General features: G+C 37.5%; 1 protein-coding gene across 1 annotated transcript in view; it reads left to right on the top strand.

Annotated features, from left to right (window-relative positions):
- TMEM117 (transmembrane protein 117) overlaps positions 1 to 20235 on the top strand; it is a gene marked incomplete at both ends in the record, with an annotated part of 190871 nt that overhangs the window by 117100 nt on the left and 53536 nt on the right. The window lies entirely within an intron of this gene.

Below are 20235 nucleotides of genomic sequence, written 5' to 3'. Positions count from 1 at the left end.
CTGAAACAGAACATAAATTATGCCAGGAAAAAAATGTAAGATGGAAATTGTATAGTCTAAGGGGCAATCAAGAGGTCCTAGTGGTTAAAGATAAAATAAATTGAAGGGCTTTTTTCAGATACATTAGCAGCAGAAAATGTGATGAAAACATCAGCAGACCTGCTTTTTTTTTTTTTTCCCTAAGAGTTGAAGGAAAGACTTCAAAGGAATTTTTACAAAGAAGTTGAAAAAATTATGTAACTGAATTCTGCTACAGAAATTTCAAAGAACTATCTATAATTTTAAAGTAGTAAAGGTGAGATGCTATGTTAAATTGGGGCAATTAACGGAAACACGAAGAGAAATTTGGAGGCTGGAGAAAATAGGAGATTCAGATGGTTGAATGTCTGCGACCAAGTCTTACGGGGAACTGATGCAAATTTCATTCTCTCTTAAATGCCTAATGAAGAAATGAAGGCTAAAAACCGGTTTTTGTTTTGTTTGTGATGCTTATTTGAACAAACAAGAATTATCTTATTGGTCAGTAAGTCTTAATTCAGTATTAGCTAAATGGAATGGATACATCATTAATAATAGAATGAGGAGAAAAATGGATAATTCAATTCCGCTAAAAGAAACCAGTGTAGCTCTGCTACACTGAAAAGAAAACCTTCTCTGACCTGGTAGAAGTCTTTGACTGTGTCATCAAAATAATGGATTAGGAAGAAATGCTTGATCTAATTTGTTTGGACTTTCAAAAGGCTTCTGACAAAGTTCTTCACTGAAGGCAATTAAGAAAAATAGTAAGCCCCGTGGAGTCTGATGAAATAATTAAGGAATCAGCTAAGAGATGTGTAGCAAAAGGCATAAATAAAGTAATGCCTTTCTGCTGCTCTCGTAAGAGTGGGAAGAGCCGTTCTTTAGTGTTAGAAATAGTGATTTGCGTATATCATGTGGTTATGTATACATTAGTGACATGGCAGAATCTGAAGATGAGGCAAACAGTTTGAACTGGTAAGTGCTGGCATGTAACAAGGATCATAGAAAGCTAGGTGGAAAGATACTGTGATTGAAAAGGTAGAGTTGTGCTGGAAAGCTCAAACAGCTCCCTGTCATTATGAGACATGAAGAGGAAGGTTTTGCACTGTACTGAGGTGGGCAAAAAAGTAAAGCCGATGAATTTTAAGTGGCTCGGATATGTAATAAGAGAGCCAGCAAAGAATGGTGTAATTTGGTTAAGTCAGTAAAAAGATCAGTGTAGAACATCAAATTCTTTTTAACTAAAGAGTAGCCTTGTCTGAACAGCTGTAAAGGACATTAATGAAGAGTGAAGTGAAAAAAAACCAAACCTTAATTACTTGATTACACAGAATAAAAGGATGGAAAAAGGTAACGTGGTAAAGAGTTTTCTTTTCAAATTTATATGCCAGATATGGAGAATAATAAGATATTATTGAAAGCATATTTATGTTGTTGCGAAAGATGCTATGACTTCTTGCAGTCTGAAATGTTATAAACATGTGTTTTTTTCAAGTAATATTCACAGTAACAAAAACTATGAACAGTTTAAAATTGAGATTAAAATAATAAGAAAAGATATTTCTTTTTGTGAGTGATTCTCATACTAAAGAGTATGCTTAATGGGGTTTTAGAAGCCTAAAGTGCAGTATAAATGCTTTTATTTTTAACTTTAAGCATTGAACTAGAACCATCCTGTGCAACAGTCTACATTCTGTGGAAACATTTGGATTGTGCATATTAGACATCAGTAAAAAATAGACTTCCTTTTCCTTGTAAGTAAGAAAAATGAAGAATGAATGAAAGTATTGACAGTCATGCACAATAAAGAGACGCATTCCTATTTCATTTGTTATTGTTTAAGCAGGGTGATGTGAGCAGCCTCCTTTCTGAAATGTTCCAGGTGAACCAACCTTGACAGTATTTGCTACACAGATACTAGTATACCAAAATCCGTTTATTCAGCATGTTTCTTACTGATACACCTGTTTTGCAGAGATAGTGTAATTCAGTCCACTGTACATTAATTATTGCAAATAATAGATATGTGATGCACAGTTTTAAGTGGTTAATGGAATTAAAATATTAGATACCCACTAGACTTATTTTTCTGGTAGCTTCATTTTACTTCCAGGTTTTTCTTCATAAAATTAGAAAGTGTCTCTAAACATACCAAAGGCAAATGGACTGTCATGGGGATAGAGACATCATCCACTTGTTTCTAACAGTTGTAATGACTTTGTGTTTCTCATTTGTCATTTAACATGCATCAGACCAAGTTAGGGTCTGACCTCCTGGAAAGGAACTCTTCAGAGAAGAATCCTAGTGTCCTGGTGGACAGCAGATTGGCCATGAGCTAGCAGTGTGCCCTTACGGCCATGAAGGCCAATGGTATCCTGGGACGTGTTACAGAAAGTGTGGCCAGCAGGTTGAGGGAGGTGGTCTTTCCCCTCTGCTCTGCCCTGGTGAGGTCGTACCTGGACTTCTGTGTCCAGTTCTGGGCTCTCCAGTTCAAAAAACACAGGGACTTCCAGAGAGTGTCCAGCAGAATGCTACAAAGATGACTGGGACCTGGAGCATCTCCTGTATGAGACCTGGGACTGTTCAGCCTGGAGAAAAGAAGACTAAAAATGGATCTTATCAATGCTTATAAATATCTGAAGAGCCAGAGTCAAGAGAATGAGGCCAAGCTCTTTTCAGTGGTGCCCAGTGATAGAAGAAGGGGCACTAAGCCCCTAAGTTGAAGTTCCATCTGAGCATGAAGAAAAACTTTACTGTAGGAGTGATGGAGCACTAGAACAGGGTGCTCAGAGAGGCTGTGGCGTCTCTTCTCTGGAGATGTTCAGAACCTTCTGGGACTCTTTCCTGTGTAACGTACTGTAGGGAACTTGCTTTCATAGGTGAGTTGGACTCTGTGGTCTACAGAAGTCCTTTCCAGCCCCTACAATTCTGTGATTCTGTTATTTGGAACTATTTTCAGCTTTCCAATGCAACTAACTAGTAAAGATTTTAATTTAGTTTATTCTCTGCTTCAAATCAACCTTGGGAGCATTGTCAGCAACCACTGTTTGGCTGTTCATGAGGATTCTGGCTGCGTGTGAGTGTCTTCAAAACATAATTCTTCCACAAACAATTCAACTAAGTAAAAAATATCAATTTGGTATTTGTACTTGTCTCGTCCATCAGTAAGTGCTTTATTGAAGTACTTCATCCTTTTTTTATAACTTCTTGTTTTTGTTTTTAATTTAAAAAATCTCCATTTTTGTTATAGACAGCTCTGCTGATGGGTTATTTCACCATGTAGAGGCACCTTTGTATAATGTTATTATGGTCTGTGTTACACTGAACATGAATTGGGCAAGATGGCCTTCAGAATGCAATGAAGTATCAGGAATGGTGGTAAAACTAGGATGGTACAGGTAGGTCTGTAGACTACAAAAGGAAGATAGGAGTAGAATACTAAATATCTGCACCATCTGGCTGTCTGATGAGGCTGTGGTAGAGAGATTGTCTTCTAAGATCTGTGTAACCACAGAAGAGAAGAATGATATGCAGAGGTAGATTATCAAAATGGTGGAGTGTAGAGATAACAGTGGATTGTGCAGCTGCATATTGATTGCAGACAGAGTGACAGAATAATATACACCAGCTCCCTGTCTGAATATGCAAGTAGCACGCTGGAATCCATTTCTGTGGTGTCCCCAGCTGTACGTCTGTTGTACATATACACAATGATCAGTATTCATTGGTGCAGAAGTGTCTTTGACATAGGATTCTTGCCCAAAGTAATAGGAAAGAACATACCAACTTGGAGAAGAAATAAAATGATATGGAAAATTATAAAATTATGATTCTCTGAGTTTTCTATGTTTGACTTTGGAAACTGAACTATATTCTCATAGTATGTGTTTCCATAAACTCTCTAGCTTTCTTTAATGAAAAGCAAGATTACATGTCCTCAAAAATGTGTTGATACTTATGGTACTTTGATTCTGCAAGTTTTTAATATAGTTTTAAAAGCTTTTATTCAAATTAATTGCTCAGAGTTGCTACAGGCCACAAAGTCGTATACATCTGTTATTTTGTGTTAAACATGGTTTTCTGTAGGGTTTTTAACTGGACAATATTTTAGACCCTGAGACTCAAGGAAGCTTCCTTACAGGATAGAGCGCCATATCTCCCACCCAGAAATGAGTGATTTTCTGTTATGTACCTAATTAAGTGTTTGGTTTGATAAGTTAAACTTCTGTATTCTGTGCCTTCACAGACAGGGTGATAAATCACTGAATCACAGAATCGTAGGGGTTGGAAGGGACCTCCAGAGATCATCGAGTCCAACCCCCCTGCCAAAGCAGGTTCCCTACAGCAGGTCGCACAGGTAGGCATCCAGGCAGGTCTTGAACATCTCCAGAGAAGGAGACTCCACCACCTCCCTGGGCAGCCTGTTCCAGTGCTACTGGAACAACTGTGTACTGGACAACTGTGTTCATTTCAGTTATATGAATATAGTTCATATATTTGTTTAAAAGACAGCTTCTTAAACATCCATTCATTTCATTATACTCTGCACTAAGAAAAGTGCATTATAGCTTTGCCAACCTAAATTACATACTGATCCAAAGAAAGCAAACCTTTTATTAAGTTTGTGTAAAGAGTCCCATGCTGCAGTCACACAGATACAACTGCACAAAGCAACAAAATAATTATGTTTATGTGTGGTGAAATATGCATTCACACGCATACATTATTATCTCCTTATTTTGAAGTTTTAAAAGTTTGCTTATTAATAATTTGCCTTGCAATAGGATCAGTCGGACTGAAGACCGGAATGACTTAGAAGGGAAGGAAGATTTCCCAGTAAATATTGTAAATATTGTAAGTCAAAAGAGCATAAAAGTAATTTACAGTGTTGGTGCTCCCAGTGAATCTTTCATTCTGATGCTATAATCAAAGTGAGTAAATTCAATTTGGCCTCCAAATAGGCAAGAAAACAAATAAGTTCCTTGCTATTTATTTTCAGTCACAATACAAAGTGTTCACTTACTTACACAGAGGATTTATATTGAATAATTTGACTGCTAATCTGGGCAGGCATTGTTAAATGTATTTTGAGTAGATAAAACTGTCTGTGAATAGTAATTGTGGCATGTAGTCTGACAATCAAGAAGTAACACAATTTGTCAAGAGGTGACTAAAATATTTTTGATAGCTTTCATTTGATGTATTGGTAAACCCTGCAGTAAGATACGATAATTAACATGTCTTGAAAATAAATTATAATAATCCAGACCAACTTTATTTCATACAAATGATGTTCAATTGTTCTTCTTATTTTCAGTTAACCATTCTATACTACATTATCTGGAAATATATTATTATCTGAAATATTCATACAGAGGTTTTTGTACAAATCTATGTTTGATCCTGTTCACATTCTCTGTTTTGTGTCATAAGGATTATTTTCTCATTTTGATAGCACAGTGCTTCTATACTGTCTAGTATGGAAAAGTGAGAGCGGTCAGATCTCACCAGAATGGTTCAAGTTTGAATAACCCCATGAGTCAGACCCCTTTCTGGGACTGTTTTTTGGGACCTCATTCTCTTATGCTATTTCCCAGCTCCTCATTCTATGAAGAGCACAGCGTCAGTAATTCAGGGTTGTCCCATGAGTCTGCTTTACCCAGTGAGCTTTTGTTTTCAGCTAGAAGAGTTGTTCAGTCCCTCCTCTAAGATGCTTCTGCCTCCCACTGATTTCCAGTGCAAGCAATAGCTCCAGTCCCTGGGAAAACACATCCGTTGTTCCTTTCCTTTCTTTCTCACTCCTTCATTCCCTTCCTTCCACACAACAATAGCCCCCAAACTGCCAACATTCTGTGATCTATTTGTGATAGGAAGAACAGTGGAATGAGGAAGGAAAAGCATTTGAGACAAAATCATGCTCGGGGAGCCTTGAGATCTCCGATTCAAAAGTCACTATCACTGTGAAATCCCTTTGGCATGAAGATTAGATTTGTTAAATTTATTTTGTTCGAGTTACATAAAGTGGTCACATTCTCCTATTTATTTTTATGGAAAGTCCTTGTCTCACTCCAGTTTATAGGAGGGAGAGGAGGCTCTTTGATATTTTATATACCCAGCGTGAGATTAAGAAACAACGGTTCAAATGTTGGTTCGACCAGTTTTTTAGAAATCTTAATTAGGGAGATGGGGAAGGGAAGGATGGTGACTATTATGAATTAGAATGATGGGGAAGGGAAGGAGGGCAGTGGAAAAGATAGGAAATAAGCAAGAATTGCATAAAGCGGGGATAGTCACCACAAGGATCCAGCAGTGGTCCCATTGCACGACGTTCCAATGGTCTGAGGGAAAAGTGCAGGGGGAGAACAGCAGCTGCTGGCCAGCCTTGGACAGCAAGCAGGTAGCAGGAAGAAGTGGCAGGGTAAGTACAGGAGGAAGCAGCAGGGCTCAGGTAGCAGGCTCAGGGGAGTCCATCAGCATGCAGGAATTCTGTAGTGAGGGATCTGATGGCAGACACCTTTCTTCAGCATGCAGGTCTCATGTCGTGAGGAATCTGTTGTGAGGCTTCTCATGTCCAAAAAATCTTTTTTACCCTTCTCCTTCTGCCAACATGGCTTTCCTGGGCACTTGAGAAAGAGTCATGTGCAGTACCCCCTGAGATGGCCATTTTCCTTGAAATAAGCCCACATAAACGACTGCTTCCTAGCCATTAATCTGTGGCTTATTTTGCTCTCTCGTTGCCCCTGGCCTTGTCCATCTGTGTCCCTCAGACAAAGGATTTCACAACCCTTGCCCAGGACTTGTCCATCCGTGTTCTCTAAACAAAGGATTTCTCAGCCCTGGTCAAGGACTTGCTTGGACTTGTTCATCAGCAAGCTTGGAGGCAATGTCATAAAAGAATAATCTCTTATAGTCCTGCAGATCAAACAAAATGTATATTCTTTCTTATTTGTGTCTATGAATAAAAGAAGGATTGGCAGAGATGGAGAAGGAGTGCAGCATGGCAGTTAACTCTCATATGATGTAGGACACACATGCGCATCCATCTCCACATCCACACTATAGACAGCAGAAGAGGTGAGTGAGGGAGCTCTCACCACCCGTTGTTCAAATGTCATTACCCTGTGAAGTTCTAGTGTTTAAGTATTTCATATACTGATGCAGTAAAAAAAAAAAAGACTATTCTGACTGAAAGCTACTAATACAGACCAGAGAAAAAGAACACCCATTTGCAACAGTGGATTTAGGATTGGTCCTGTAAACTTTTCTTTCACCTTTGATTTGGCTTAAATTCTTTTAACTATTGTAGTACTCCTGTATTTTATAGCATATACTTTCAGTTGCTCAGCCTGTTTTTGAACTATATTTGGTATGTACTTGCTGTCTTCAAGAGCTGATAGCCTGTTAGAGAAAGAGACTGTTGTTATGCCTACATAATTGCTAGATCCCTAAGTATAGCCCTCATAATTGGATGGATATGGCAACCCATCTTCACCTCTTAAAAAGTACATTTTATTCTATCTCTGTTAGTGAGCAAGAGGTATATCATGAAAAGTTACTAAAAATATTTTATCGAAAGCGTAGCTTTAATAAAACTTCTTAAAATGCGGTGTCTGCAGTGCTTCAGTAATAATGGCCCTTCTAAATGAAAATGCTCTCACAAAATCACATTCTATGCCAAAAGAAAAAAAAAAAAAAAAAAAAAAGAATATCTGTAATGCTTAGATGAAAATTCCCCTTAGCAGAATTCAAAAATTATTTTCTTTGAAGTAGTCAAATGTAATCCTTCGTTCAGACACAGGGGCAGTGTAGATGTTGCAGCAAGGCCTCTTTTAGCTTAATCTGCACCAGGTTTCCACAGACTTTTTCCTGAACAGTAGACACCTCTGCCTCCTCCCAGGCCCCAAAGAAGATCCGCCAGGAGAGCTGCAGTGTCACTAATGTGGTTGGTTGTTCTGTTACTGTTCTCTTTCTGATTGTTTTCCCTTCCCTCCTCATCTGCAATATAAATTCATTTGTTATTAACAAAAGCATCTCCAATCTTTAGTATTTACAGCTAGTGTATTTCTAGATACACTGTAAAATTAGAATGAGTATCAGAAAATTGTGTGCATTATATAATCATGCAGGCATAAGAAAATGCTGAAAGTTGAACTGTAGTAATATATAGTCAAATAATTGTGAATCCTACACCAAAAACAGAAGTTATAAGTATTGCAAATAGATCAGCATTCATACTGTGGGCTACTGATGATACAACAACAAAAAAAATACATGTTGGGTTATCAGTGTAGGAATTCCTATCTTGAACCCTTGCTTAAGCATGCTCAGGCCTGGTAAAATTGTTGCCCAAAACATGCTCTGACTGGCCCAAACTTAAGCCTCTTTGGAGAAACCATAATGAGTCCATGCTGCATGGAGAAGACACAGCCTCAGCCAATAGTTCTGTGCAAGATGGGCATTCTGAAAGGCCACAGAATTCAAAGGAGATCAGTAAATGAGTGCTGCTGGTACTCACAGCCATTGTTCACAGACTTTGTCATGGCTAGATTCCAAAAATCAATTCAGTTTTGTAAGATAAATGTGGTGATTAGAGCAATGAAATTATTTCCCTTCCTGGAATCCTGGAATACTTTTTTAAACTTGCATTTCTCCATAATTCATGTTTAAACTTGTGCATTAGAATTTGCTGATGTATTTAGCTGAAATCTGGACTCATCATCTTTCTCATATTCCCGTATTTCCCATAAAAATTCAATATTTGCATGTTCTAGATTGAAAAGCACATAGGAGTCATTTCAATGAAAGTGATTACTCAATTAAAATTAATGTTTCAGGATGTGCTTAACAAAACCATGAAGGTGAATATACATGTTAGTAATTAGTCCTTGCATATAACCTCCATTTAGGAAATAAGGAGAATTTGTTCTGCTTCTTCCTTGCTTTTCTACTTTGAAAACAAATCACTAGAGCTTAAAAATTAGAAGAATTGGTTGACAACCCTCTAAATCAAGACATACAATGCTAAAGTATCTTTTTTTTATCCTGGACAACATAAAGAGAATATCGTCGCCATATTTTTATTTCAAATAATTGCATACTGTCTGTCTGTAATTGTGACAGCAGAGAAAACAGCAGCTCAGACAAAGAATAGATTAAATTTCAAATAAAATCACATTGAAAGACAAACAGAGCCTCTGGGGTTTTTTTGTTTCTTAATAGATGCTTTACTGTCTTTTCTAGATTTTTAAAAAAATTTTTTTAATAACACTTAAAAAACCACAGTAGCAGTTAAATGCTGGCTCAATTTCAGACAATATATCTTTGAGGTACTTTCTCTAAATGGAAGTTATCCCAGTGAACATGGTGAGTTTATCATATGCAGTAATCAAAGTCAGGAGTTTCAGTAATCGTATAAACAAAAACAGCATTATCATGGTACCAAATATTTTCCATCTTTTCACATTCTTTGCCTACTGAAGTAAATGATCTTTTCCTTGAAGAAAACCTTGAATGTGGTTTACTGTTGTTTGTCTTGCATTGATGATTACTTTGGTACATTGGTGAGCACAGCAATGATTCTCATGCAGACAAAGAATAAACCTTTCTGGATTTCAATGGGAAGGACATCAGCCCTTCTTGTCCATGATGGCCAGAGGGGTAATGCAAATCCAGGGCAACCGTCTGAAAACATATTCAGTCTGAGAGAGACACATCTTTTTGGAAGCTTTGTTTCTTACACTCTAGGTCATTACTTCCCCATTTCTTTTTTAAATACTCTCCTGTCACAGAATAACTTTAATTTGATTTAATTAAGGAAAAAAATATTGTTTGGAAGGTGGAAGACAGAGGCAAAAAAAAATTGTCAAAAATTGCATTAAAACAGAAGGGGAATTCATGTCAATTTCCTACCTTGCTATTGCATCTTTCGTTTATTTATAGACGCACTAAAAATAAAAGCAAAATTCTTATTTTAAAGATACTACATATAGCTTTCCCCCAGTGCTCAATAAATGTTCTCTTTGAGAGTTCAAGACTACATTATTTCTGGTGCAAACTCTTGAACCTATCAGCTTTATCATATGTTGAGAAGTTGTATAAGTAGAATGTGCCTTTTTTTCTTTTTCATTTCTTTCTTTCTCTGCCTGCTCATGGTCTGAATCCATTATTTAGGTCAATTCTTTTAAAGTCTTATTTGAATTTTTACGTAATTGGAAAATAGTGGGAACTTCTAATAATGAAGTGCCCTAAGGTGTCTCCACTATGAACTGAACCAAATAATTTAAAAATTTTAGCAGATTAATTTCCTATAAGCAACCACCCATGACCAGTGTTTCAAAACAAACAATTAAAAATGCACTCATTTAGGCTCTCCACCCTGCTGATGTTGTGTAGCCCAAGAACATGTGAACTCTTCACCCAAAGGAGGTTTGAGTCTGGAATTCAAGTTTTATAAAGTAAAATAACTCAGAGATAAATTAAATACCTCATCTAGAAATACAACTTGCTGCTCACACAAAGCAGGATATCAGTAACAAAAATAGCCCTTGACACATGCTCAGCCTCAAGTTATCACAGAATCACAGAATCACAGAATCACAGAATCATAGGGGTTGGAAGGGACCTCCAGAGATCATCGAGTCCAGCCCCCCTGCCAAAGCAGGTTCCCTACAGCAGGTCGCACAGGTAGGCATCCAGGCAGGTCTTGAACATCTCCAGAGAAGGAGACTCCACCACCTCCCTGGGCAGCCTGTTCCAGTGCTCCGTCACCTCACTGTAAAGAAGTTCTTGCTCATGTTTGTGTGGAACTTCCTATGCTGCAGTTTCCAGCCGTTTCCCCTTGTCCTGTCTCCACTCACCACTGAAAACAGTCTGGCCTCGCCATTCTGCCCCCCACACCTTAGATATTTATAGACCTGGATCAGGTCCTCTCTCAGTCTTCTCAAGGCTGAACAGACCCAGTTCACTCAGCCTTTCCTCATAGGAGAGATGCTCCAGGCCCTTCACCATCTTCGTGGCCCTCCGCTGGACTCTTTCCAAGAGATCCCTGTCTTTTTTGTACTGGGGAGCTCAGAACTGGACGCAGTACTCCAGATGAGGCCTCACCAGGGCAGAGTAGAGGGGGAGGATCACCTCCCTCGACCTGCTGGCCACGCTCTTTTTAATGCACCCCAGTAAGCCATTGGCCTTTTTGGCTACAAGGACACACTGCTGGCTCATGGCCAACCTGTCATCCACCAGGACACCCAGGTCCCTTTCCGCAGAGCTCCCCTCCAGCAGGTCATCCCCCAGTTATTTGCATGCTTTGACCTGACCTAATTGACTAAAATATTCCAGGCCTATTCGCACAGTGCAGAAAGAAAGGTTTTGGTCAAGGAAATAAAGAGAGGCATGTTTTCAATGATAGTAAACAAGCTGAAAAGATCTCATTTGACTTTTAAATAAAACATTGAATTGCAAGAACTGTAGTTTAGGTAGGAAATAATCATCTTCAAATTAAATAAATTTTATGTGGACAATCTGGAGAAAGATAACACTCACAATGGCAGTGTCATTCTTAGCGCATTGCTGTTCAGGATGAAACTTCTCTCTAAGAGCCAAAACAGGCCCAAGTTTCTTGTCGTAGCTCCTCTGCAGTGTTCTATCACTTCTCTCTAAGAGCCAAAACAGGCCCAAGTTTCTTGTCGTAGCTCCTCTGCAGTGTTCTATCACGTGAAGTCTAATGTAACCATGCTGCTAAACCTTAAACGATGATATGCTTTCAGCTATAAGGACAGGCTAAGAGAGCTGGGGCTTTTCAGCCCAGAGAAGAGAAGGCCTGGGGCGCCTTATAGGAGCCTTCCGATATCTGAAGGGGGACTTCGGGAAAGCTGGGAAGGGACTTTTTATAAGGGCAGGTAGTGGCAAGACTAGAAGAAATGGTTTTAAACTGGAAGAAGGTAGATTTAGAAATTCTTTACTGTGAGGGTAATGAGACACTGGAACAGGTTGCCTAGAGAATTTGTTAATGACCCCTCGTTGGGATCACTCGAAGCCAGGCTGTATGGGGCTTTAAGCAGCCTGGTCTAGAGGGAGGTGTCCTTGCCCATAGAGGGGGGCTGGAACTACAAGATATTAAAGGTCTCTTCCAACCCAAACCATTCTATGATTCTGTGATTTTCAGGGATTCCTCCGATGTATATTAGCTTGACCAAGCTGCATGAACATATATCCATTATAATGAAATACACTGTTAATGTAGTCATTTTTCATTTAGAGAGTAGTAGTACTGATGTTAGTTTAAATGTGTAAATATAGAGGCTTTAAGGCTGCGAAGACTTGAATGTGCAGGCTATCCAGGAAGCCAGATGGTGCCTAGTGACATTCATGGGATTGTTTCCTCAGAGAAGTATACTTAAGATGTTATCTGCCACAGTTTAAGTATACTTGTCCTTAATAACTTAAACTGGAAAAGTTTTGGTTCACAGTAGAATAATTTACATTTCACAACATTGTGCCTGTTTGAACAAGACCTTTGAAACATTTAGCTTTTCCCCTTGTGTGCAGCCAATTTGGTAAAGTTATTTGAACTTCTTAAGTTTTATTATTATGCAATGCAAAAAAATTTCACTTGCTCCCAAAGCAAATTAATTTATATGATGAATGCATCTGGCATGTAATAATAACATTTCAAAGAAAGATAATATTATGTTTCAAAAAGATGGAGCTTTGTACTCACAATTAAACTTTGCATTAAAGTTTTGATTAGTAGAGTTCTTTAGCTGTTACTACCTGAAAGTTTTCCCTGAAGGGCTATTTTGGTGTCTTCATCCAGAAGTGCCACTTTCTTCACGTGCCACAAATGTTCCAGTGACTACAATATACTTTGGCTGGTTTCAAGGAGCATACATTCTCTTTTAATCTGTACACAACCTCAATTAGTGTTCAGGTCAGTAAGTGGAAAGACATTTATGAAATCAATCATTTTGGGTTAAGGAGTACACATACTGCAAGTGTACTAATGGAATGGAAATAATGCCTGGAACATCTCCAGAAGAGTCATAGTCTCAATGGAGCAATTAAATATGTATGAAGAATGTTTGCATTGAAGTTCAAACACATCAGCCTGAGGCTTATATTTTTGGTTTAATTTATTCACAGCCTTTCTGTGTACTGCTGCTTGATGCTCCAAAAACACTTCTGCACACTGCTTCCTGCGTCATCTGTGTGTCCACAGAGTGACAGATACAGTGGCAATTGCTATTTTTAATGACCATCGCCAGAGCAATGAGTAGGCTGTAGTAGAAATGTGCAGTGTTATTATGCAGGTTAATAGATTTTGTTCATTAGTATATTCCTCTACCATTCATGGTAAGGGAAGTGGTCTTCAGAATTAATTCAGACAGTGTTTGAGTATTTAGCAAAACTACACAGTCTGAACACTCTGGCATTGCTAGGTCTTCAAACTAGAGTACTGCATTATATGGCCTATATTACATGTCTTCATATCACTGCTTTTATTCTTCATGAAAGAGATGCTTGTACTATAGCTAGAGGCTGCTTTTCAGTATAATCAGTGAATACTGGAGCTCTTTAAAAAGGTAGTGGTAATATTTTCTGATAATTACAGTTCTTTGCAAAACATATGAAGAAACAAATGCTATTGTCATTAATAAATAAAACTAAAGTATTTGGGGCTTTGTAAATAGATTCTGATTATTTTCATGACTCTTAGTTCTGTATTTTGTCACTGATCAGAGAGCACCAGCATATTGGTTGGTTCATTTGTTATCAGTTCATAAAGTATGAATAATTGAGATTGTCATATAACTAAGCTTTGAGCTATTGGCAAAACATCTGAGCAGTCAGCCTCTTAAAAGGATTACTGGTAATGTAATTGCCTGCGGAAAATGTATATGTGTGTCTCCATATGAAAACAACACCATCTTAATATGTTGTTTAAGCAACGATATTAGTAGAATGAGAACACACACTACTGATAGGTATTTATTTAAACACTGAACTAAAGCCAGAAATGTAGTTTTGTTTCTTTAGCTAGTTTCAAGGCTGTTTTTAAAACACAGCTTACTTTCTAATTACACTGTAGTTATTTTATTAAAAGCAATAGAATTGAGAGCTCAAAGCGTCTAGTAGAATTTCTTCTAGTCTGAAGAATCTGTTTATGTAGGTCCATTAATAGCATCTATAAAACAGCTAATATTAATATCACTAAAGCTCACAAAAAATGAGGTGCTAATATGACCACTATTACTAGAAATGCCAGGGATATATAATGGGACTGTCCTCAAATCATCCTAGAGAAGCAGAATCAATTTAGTGTCTTCATTTCAGGCACAGAATGAATGATCTTGGTGATGCAAAATTAAGGAAACCTCTATGCTTGTGAGAAGTTGTGGTCAACGTCTTTTGATACGTACTTTAACAAGCAAGTCAGTTGACTTTTCCTAGTGAGAAGAAATGTCCCCATAAGCATATTGAAATAAACATCAGACCTTCATATTTTTTTAAATCACTGATGAAAGCCCAATAGTCTTCAATGGAAATGTAATATTCTTTTGGATATTGACAGCATTTTTTTTTTTCCCAATTAATTCTAGAGATGTCTTTCCAAAATGTTGGTCACTGTTTGTTCTTTTGTTTTGTTTTGTTTTGTTTTTCCCCTTATTTTCTGATTTTGAGTAATAATAATTCCTAAAATTTATACCTTTGTGATGTTTGTGTCAGAATCCTGATTGAGTTATTTCTTACAATACATGGGCAAATAATTGGCCTTTCTCGGTGTAAGAAGTTGTATGATTACTCTTGGTAGCATGGCATTCTAAACTGTAACGTTTAATAAGTTTCCTACGACAGCATGACATTTGTTATGCTTCATGGTAACAAGATCAAGTTAATAAAAGGATAGTGGTATGTGTGCTCAAAAGGGATGTGTGTGAAAAACATTTTACTCTTCTGGGAAAATGAGCAATAGCCAAAATGGTCATATATATACTTTCACTATCTGGTTGTACGATGTGCACTGGAATTGCCAGGTCACAGCCTGAACCAGATGAGAAGGTGTGGCTAAAGCAGGGACTGCAAGCAATGCACCTGAGTGACTGGAGGGGATGGAGTCTGGATCCACCCTTCCTCACCCACATTTAAAGGTTAGTAGCTGAGAGAGCAGTATCTCTCTGGGTAGAGATTGCAGTCTTCATGTTTTGTCATGGGTTATTGGAAGGGGGGAGCCATTTTTTTTTTTTTTTTTAAAGCATGCTGTTGCTTTGTAGGGTTTGTATCCTACTGTAAGGCACTGTCATCACCTTCTTTTGCTGTACTGTATGATATATTAATATTTTAAGCATTTAAGATGTCTTTGATTTTTATCTGTGTGGTATTTGTTTGGCATGTGGTACTATGTAAGATCAGGCCATTTAAATGTAATTATCTCATATAGATTTGGGCTCCTGCTTTAGATATAGGATCAAATGGTACTTCAATTAAAACACCTCATAAGGTCATTCTCTGTACCATGTTGTCACTTATTTGATCTGTCCATCTTGTTTCCCCCATCGTAGAATGCTGGTTATGCCAGTGGTGCAGCAGTTTGCACAGGCAGAGTGTGCAGGGGTGGCACAAGGCAGACCAGTGCCAAGAATGTGCCACAGCTTGAAAAGAGCATGCCCTGTTTTCTGCTGTTGCTCTTTCACATGGACACAGTGAATAGCACTGTAAGCCGGAGTATGGGCAGAATCAAAGAAGAATATAAAGCCCTATGCAGTAGTGTATGTACTAAAACAATCATTAAGCAATCTTGGATTACAAAATACAGACTTAAATTATTTCTCTGTAATAAAGTGCAATAATGGAAGTAAGAAGATCTTAACAGTACATAATCATTTCAGTTTTGAAGAGCTCCTGAGGTGCAGCTGTTCTGTGTGAAACTGATGGTTTGATCCACTGTGGAGCATGTGAATCTGCCAACAGCCGTGGTCTGTTCTTTTATCATCTTTATAAAGGAGAGTTGAGGACATTTGTCCACATAGTATGAAGCATCGTGACTTAGCGAATAATGAAACGCTCTTTTGTTGTTGTTAACAAGTGATCTGTATATTGTCCTTGAATTCTGCATTGTCACAAAAAAACCTTTATATTCTCAGCTCTTCCCAGCCGAGTAAATCAGTAACTTTGCTCATTCATTACAGAGCCACATATCCTGCCTTTTGAACAAGTTTGATGCTAATGTAATTCCAGAATTAAACTTGTTTTGTCTCAGAATTAGGTTTATGCAAATCCAGAGAAACTATCTTTTAATTGGTAGCGAAAGTGAAAACAGCATTAATCATTGGAAGGATTGTTAAGATTTGTTCTGTGACACAGCATTTTCTCATGAACTTACGAGCTATGAAAGTTTCCATGCTGAATGCAGCCTTGGGCATTTTGTTTTGAGGGATGCTGCCTGCAAACATGTTGTGATGTGGTTTATAGCATGACTGGTTACCCTGTTCCTGTATAATCCATCTTGGAAGCAACCTTTAAATGTCAAGTGGCATTTGCATATAAAAGCAGTCATCTGTTATAGAGTTTGTGGACATTATACAAACACAAATAATAGCTAGTCTCATACAATATTTCATAATATTTGAAGGGTTTTAAATGGAAAGTCCATTCGTCCCTAAATCCAGCACTTGTAAAGGTAGCCTCTGCCTCAGATGTATTCTTCCTTTGGTGTTTTTTTTTTTTTTTGTTTTGTTTTGTTTTGTTTTGATGTGATGTGATGTACAGCAATGGTATGCAGACTCTGTGATAGATTGCAAGTGATGACTGGAAAGGATCAGGACAGACTATAAATCACAATCATCTTTCAAGGCCTCCTATCTAGAGATGGCAGCTATCTTTAAGGCTCCCAAGAAAGAACATAATGCCAAAAAACTGAGTGAAGAATTGGCCAAATTAATTTAATGTCTTGTCTGTACCGTGACTAAATAATCAAAGTTAACTTTGTTTTGATTAACAAAGTTGATCAAAAAGGCTTAAGAAAGCTTTGTGAGAGACTATATCTAGTCCTTAGTTTTATAGCCTTTGTGAAATGGATGTAGGCATTTTCACTGCAGTTGTCCAAAAGTTTGACTCATCCTAGTCTCTCCAATTGTTGTTGATCAAGGAAGCCATGTCTTTCCAAATGTTGATCTGTTTCAAGTCTTATCAACAATATATAGGTTCTGTGTTTTGAGGGAAAGTGTGGCATTCTAAAATATAATCCTTCCAGAAGTTCTCTTTGAGTTGCTCCCTGTAAATGCTTGCTGGAAATAGCAATCATGCAAGTGATGGGGAGGTGTAGGCTTTTATGCTTTTTAAATGTATGTTGAAGTGTTTTGTAGGAAGAAAAGGATTGTAGAGCTGTAAAACTGGAGGGGATTTCATCAGCTTTGAGTGAAGTATTTGAGAGAATATTTTGTTAAAACAGAATACATATTTGGCAGAATTTAGATTGGTAAAATATCTATTAAACTGAAGGTCTCTTCAGCACTATCTGTGCTGTTTTGAGTTCAACATGATCATGAAGGCAAAGTAAAAGTCGATGAAGTTCCTATAGTATGTGAGTTTTTGGAAGTTGGGTAAATACCTAACGTGACCTGTATGTGGTCATGTTTCTAAAAGCTCACCTGTTTCTTGTGGATGGGGAAAGGGCTGTTCCCCCTCACTTCATCCCCATTCTAGCCTGGCTCCAGTTAAAGAACTGCCCTGTTAGACCAGTGTTAGAGGTAGGATTCTTTTTTTTTAATACTTTCTGTATTAATTGTAACCCTGATGGAGACGAACACTAACAGAAAAACATGGAAGAAGCAACAAGTCCCACTCTAAGAGAAAAAAAAAACTGAAGCCTTTTTCCACTTGCCAGTAATCCATTCTGCCTGAATTCTGCAGTGTCATCTGGTATTGCACTGTGCCCCTGCCTAAGTTTGTGCTAAGGTATACACAGTCATTTGTGTACATTCTAGGTGACCAAAACATCATCGCATCCTAGGGTCAGAGAGGACATATTATGGATTACAGAATGCATTGAAATTCATGCAGGACGTTAACTAAAAGTAAATGGTAGGAGATTTGCTTGTTGGTTATTTTTAACTACAATTACAGGGGATGAATCTAGCAAATTCAGAGCATGAGAGACTGAAAAGCAAAGGGGGACATTACTTGAGAGGGACCTTTACTTACACTTTGAGAATCCTGCAACAAAACTTTTTGAGAATACTGAAACATTCAGTAATGCATCACTTTTGATTAAAATTTCATTGAGAAAAGTTTCTCATCTGTGGGAGGGAATTTCTGATCAAAACTGGTGAGATCCACTCTCTTCAGAATAGCCAATAGCATGGTAATCCACAGGGGACGAGTGTTCATCTGAGCCTCTGCACTTTTTAACGGCAAGGGTGAAGAAGCATTTGTTTGGGTTTACTGGAGCTTGCTTCTCAAAATATTGTTGTTTCCTTCAGAAGTTACTGAAATTGGCGAAGGACTATTTTACATGGCTTGGTCTGAAATACTGACAAGTTTCTATGTGCCATTTCCTGACACAAAGTTTAACCAAGCAGCATGTCACACTTGTAAAGAGAAAACAAGAAAAGGCAGAGATCAGCTTGTGTTGACACTGATCAGTGTAGTATCAGACAACAGCAAAGACTCTTTTAGGTGTGTCAATAAGAAGAGGAAGTCTACAAAACACTGATACTTGCTGATCACCTAACAAGTATGAATGAGGATACTCTCTGAAAGAGTTTTTTTTTGCATGAAAATACATTGCCCAAGATGCAAAATTACAACAAAAAGCTTTATTTTGCTTGTTTGTATACCTTGGAATTGCGTTGGAAATACACTTAATCATAATGTAATCAACTTGTTAGAAAGAGCCTGCGTTTGTTAAAAATGGGGAAAAAAAACAACACATTAAAGAGTGGTTCTAAACAGTTGGATTTTATTTTGATCTGTTTTGCACAAGTTATTTTTGTGAAGTTACATCTCATAGATATCACAACGTATGAAACCTAAAATAATGAGAAATTTCTTACTCTCTCAAACTACTGTATAGTTAAAATATACAACTAATCTAATCCAGAACATAGAGAGCTATTAAACTACTATGATTAGCTTATTTTGATTTTATCTGTAGCTTTTTTTGTTGTTGTTATTTTTTGTTTGTTTTGTTTTTAATTTTGAGTGTGAATTTAACATTGCATGGAAATTGGTGAGGATATGAATGTGTACCTTATGGTTCTCCCACCTGCTTTTTTTTTATCAAAAATTTATTTAAGAGCAGTGACAAAACAGCTAGAGAAAGGCAATGTATTCTTTAAGCTCTGTATAGAAAAATCTGACTGTTTAGATCCTTAGTATTTTGTAACTTATAATTGCAAAGGCAGCAGGAAATTTTGTGATTTTTTTTTTTCAGTAACCTGCAGGGATAATTTTAACACTAAAACATAAGGATGCTATGCATTTCAATTTTCTAAAATGTGCTTTTTAAAAGCCAAAAAAAAAAAAAAAAAAGCAACCTACAAAACTGCCTTTTACTGACATTTTTCAATTGACAGTTTCTAAATAGAGTCTTTTTCTTTGAAGATGTGTTTTGACAATTCCTAAATAAATTGTACCTGTTCTTCATTTCAAGCAAACTTTTCCCTGTTTTCTTGGGGGAAAAAAAATACAATGTTTTATCAGTTATGAGATTTAGGTGCCTGGTATTTATGTCTTAATAATGGCTGTCAACATACCAGCTCCTACTGTAGCCAGCAAAGCTCTGACCAGTGCAGGCAAGGGACATTCATGTTGCCACAAGCAGAAATTTACTTTCGATCTCATGAATAGTTTTCTAGACTCCACAGAACAAAGAAGGGATTCAGCTATGTAAACAGTCACCAAGTACAATTTGAAATGCTTTATAAAGAGATACACAGACCTGGCAGGTGGATGCAGGACTTTTACCACAAGGTCAAGTAAGTGCTCCGTATCACTCTAGACATGTGTACTTAGGCAACTGAATGTCACACCACATCTCTGTTGGCTGTAATGACAGATTAGATGTTAGCTCACAGGTAAATTTCTGACTGAATCTGAATTGCTTATAGAACGTTCTATTTGTACTGAATTAAACCATGTGTACAAGTTATGTCCCTTAAAAAAAAAGAGAACAATTGTTTATACATATAGCTGAAATGTAGCAGAGTTCAGTACTGAGTAGGG

The sequence above is a fragment of the Tetrao urogallus genome (assembly GCF_951394365.1).
Source record: "Tetrao urogallus genome assembly, chromosome: 1".
NCBI classification, from domain to species: Eukaryota; Metazoa; Chordata; class Aves; order Galliformes; family Phasianidae; genus Tetrao; species Tetrao urogallus.
The sequence above is the reverse complement of the archived record's forward strand: the minus strand, read 5'-3'. Positions and strand labels throughout refer to the sequence as shown.